We start from the raw sequence: 3,551 nt of genomic DNA, 5'->3' as shown, positions 1-3,551 counted from the left end.
ATAGAGAGCTGGGGGAGATAGAGGGGCTGGAGGGAGGAGCATAGAGAGGCGGGTGGGGATAGAGAGGCTGGAGGGAGGAGCATAGAGAACTGGGGGAGATAGAGAGGCTGGAGGGAGTAGCATAGAGAGGCGGGTGGGGATAGAGAGGCTGGAGGGAGGAGCATAGAGGGGTGGGTGGGGATAGAGAGGCTGGAGGGAGGAGCATAGAGAGCTGGGTGGGGATAGAGAGGCTGGAAGGAGGAGCATAGGGCACTTGGGGAGGGAATAGAAGGGCTGGAGGGAGGAGCGTGGGGAGGAACATAGAGAGGTGGGTGGGGATAGAGAGGCTGGAGGGAGGAGCATAGAGAGCTGGGGGAGATAGAGGGGCTGGAGGGAGGAGCATAGAGAGGTGGGTGGGGATAGAGAGGCTGGAGGGAGGAGCATAGAGAGCTGGGGGAGATAGAGGGGCTGGAGGGAGGAGCATAGAGAGGTGGGTGGGGATAGAGAGGCTGGAGGGAGGAGCATAGAGAGGCGGGTGGGGATAGAGAGGCTGGAGGGAGGAGCATAGAGGGGTGGGTGGGGATAGAGAGGCTGGAGGGAGGAGCATAGAGAACTGGGGGAGATAGAGGGGCTGGAAGGAGGAGCATAGAGAGGCGGGTGGGGATAGAGAGGCTGGAGGGAGGAGCATAGAGAGCTGGGGGAGATAGAGAGGCTGGAGGGAGTAGCATAGAGAGGCGGGTGGGGATAGAGAGGCTGGAGGGAGGAGCATAGAGGGGTGGGTGGGGATAGAGAGGCTGGAGGGAGGAGCATAGAGAGCTGGGGGAGATAGAGGGGCTGGAGGGAGGAGCATAGAGAGGTGGGTGGGGATAGAGAGGCTGGAAGGAGGAGCATAGGGCACTTGGGGAGGGAATAGAAGGGCTGGAGGGAGGAGCGTGGGGAGGAACATAGAGAGGTGGGTGGGGATAGAGAGGCTGGAGGAAGGAGTATAAGGTGCTAGGGGAGATAGAGGGACTGGAGGGAGGAGCATAGAGAGCTGGGGGAGATAGAGGGGCTGGAAGGAGGAGCATAGAGAGGCGGGTGGGGATAGAGAGGCTGGAGGGAGGAGCATAGAGAGCTGGGGGAGATAGAGAGGCTGGAGGGAGGAGCATAGAGAGGCGGGTGGGGATAGAGAGGCTGGAGGGAGGAGCATAGAGAGGCGGGTGGGGATAGAGAGGCTGGAGGGAGGAGCATAGAGGGGTGGGTGGGGATAGAGAGGCTGGAGGGAGGAGCATAGAGAGCTGGGGGAGATAGAGGGGCTGGAGGGAGGAGCATAGAGAGGTGGGTGGGGATAGAGAGGCTGGAAGGAGGAGCATAGGGCACTTGGGGAGGGAATAGAAGGGCTGGAGGGAGGAGCATGGGGAGGAGCATAGAGAGGTGGGTGGGGATAGAGTGGCTGGAGGAAGGAGTATAGGGCGCTAGGGGAGGTGATAGAGCAGTGGACTCCAACCTTTTTATGCCTAGCTCAGGATCACTTTTTGAATTTAAGGACAACCTCTGATCTACCCTGCCCTTTCCCTGAGGCCCGCCCCACTCACTCCTCCATCCTCTCTCCATCACTTGCTCTCTCCCACCCTCACTCACTTTCACCAGGCTGGGAGAGGGGGGTGCAGGCTCTGGGCTGGGGCCAAAGGGTTCACAGTGTAGAAGGGGGCTCTGGGCTGAGCCTGGGGCAGGGGTTTGGGGTGCAGGAGGGGGTGAGAGGTGCAAGCCCTGGGAGGGAGTTTGGGTGCAGGCAGGGCCGGCTCTAAGTTTTTTGCTGCCCCAGGCAAAAAAGAAGAGTGCCCCCCCCCAAGCGCCAGGCCGCCCAACCCCCCCCCCCCCCCCCCCCGAGCGCTGGGCCACAGCTCCCCGTTCCCAGCCAATGGGAGCTGTGGGGGCGGTGCTTGCAGGCAGGAGCAGCGTGCAGAGGGAGACCCCTGCCACCCCAGCTGTGGGGTTGCGTTGGCCGTTTCTGGGAGCAGCGTGGGGCCGGGGCAGGCAGGGAGCCTGCCTTAGCAGCAGCCCCGCTGCACCACCGGAGATCGCGATCGACTGGGAGATCCTCTAGGATCGACCTGTCAGTGACCACTGGGATAGAGGGACTGGAAGGAGGAGCATAGAGAGGTGGGGGGGAGGGAGGAGCATAGCGAACCAGGGGAGGGGATATAGGGAGGAGCATAGAGAGCCTGGGGAGGGGAGAGAGTAGGGTGACCAGATAGCAAATGTGAAAAATCGGGACGGGGGTGGGGGGGTAATAGGAGCCTATATAAGAAAAAGACCCAAAAATCGGGACTGTCCCTATAAAATCGGGACATCTGGTCACCCTAGGAGAGAGTGGCTGGAAGGAGGAGCATAGAGAACCTGGGGGGCGGGGCTGGAGGGAGGACCATACAGGGGCGAGCTGGGATAGTATTTTTGGTTTTCCTGGGTCAGGACTTTCTGCTGGAAACAGCGCTTGCTCCCAGCCACAGACAGCAATGACCCTTCCTCTTGGCCCAGCTCTACTAGCATTATATGCAACCCAGCATTATATGCAACAGACTGGAAATTGCAACAGTCTGAGGGACAAATCCACCAAGGCTGTAGGATGAAGCCAATGAGGCACTAGTGTCTCAAACACAGAAAACAAGTTACCACGAGAAGCAGAGTGATGATATTAAGATGTAACTCACTGTCATTATATCCTATGTGACATCATAAAAGCTATGATATTGGAGAGATGTCCCTGAACCTGGCGCTGTTGTCAGTATGTGGTATGTAGTGCTTTTAATATCTAATAAATATGAATTATAAGTAGGGCTGTTGATTAATCACAGTTAACTCAAAAATAATCACAATTAAAAAATTAATTGCAATTAATCACAGTTTTAATCGCACTGTTAAAAAATAGAATACCAATTGAAATTTATTAAATATTTTGGATGTTTTTCTATATCTTCAAATATATTAATTTCAATTACAACACAGAATACCAAGTGTACAGTGCTCACTTTATATTTTTATTACAAATATTTGCACTGTGAAAATAATAAAAGAAATAGTATTTTTCAATTCACCTCAAACAAGTACTGTAGTACAGTCTCTTTGTCGTGAAAGTGCAACTTACAAATGTAGATTTTTTTGTTACATAAATGCACTCAAAAACAAACAATGTGAAACTTTAGAGCCTACAAGTCCACTCAGTCCTACTTCTTGTTCAGTCAATCACTAAGACAACAAGTTTGTTTACATTTACGGGAGATACTGCTTGCCTGCTTCTTATTTACGTCACCCAAAAGTGAGAACAGGCGTTCGCATGGCCCTTTTGTAGCCAGCTTTGCAAGGTATTTACATGCCAGATATGCTAAACATTTGTATGCCCCTTCATGCTTTGGCCACCATTCTGGAGGACTTGCTTCCATGCTGATGATGCTTGTTAAAAAAATGATGAGTTAATTAAATTTGCAACTGAACAACTTGGGGGAGAATTGTGTCTCCTGTTCTGTGTTTTACTTGCATTTGCCATATATTTCATATTATAGCAGTCTCTGATGATATCCCAGCATGTTGTTTGT

This window comes from Malaclemys terrapin, chromosome 23, assembly GCF_027887155.1.
Source record: "Malaclemys terrapin pileata isolate rMalTer1 chromosome 23, rMalTer1.hap1, whole genome shotgun sequence".
Classification (NCBI taxonomy): domain Eukaryota; kingdom Metazoa; phylum Chordata; order Testudines; family Emydidae; genus Malaclemys; species Malaclemys terrapin.
This window is presented reverse-complemented; position numbering follows the sequence as displayed.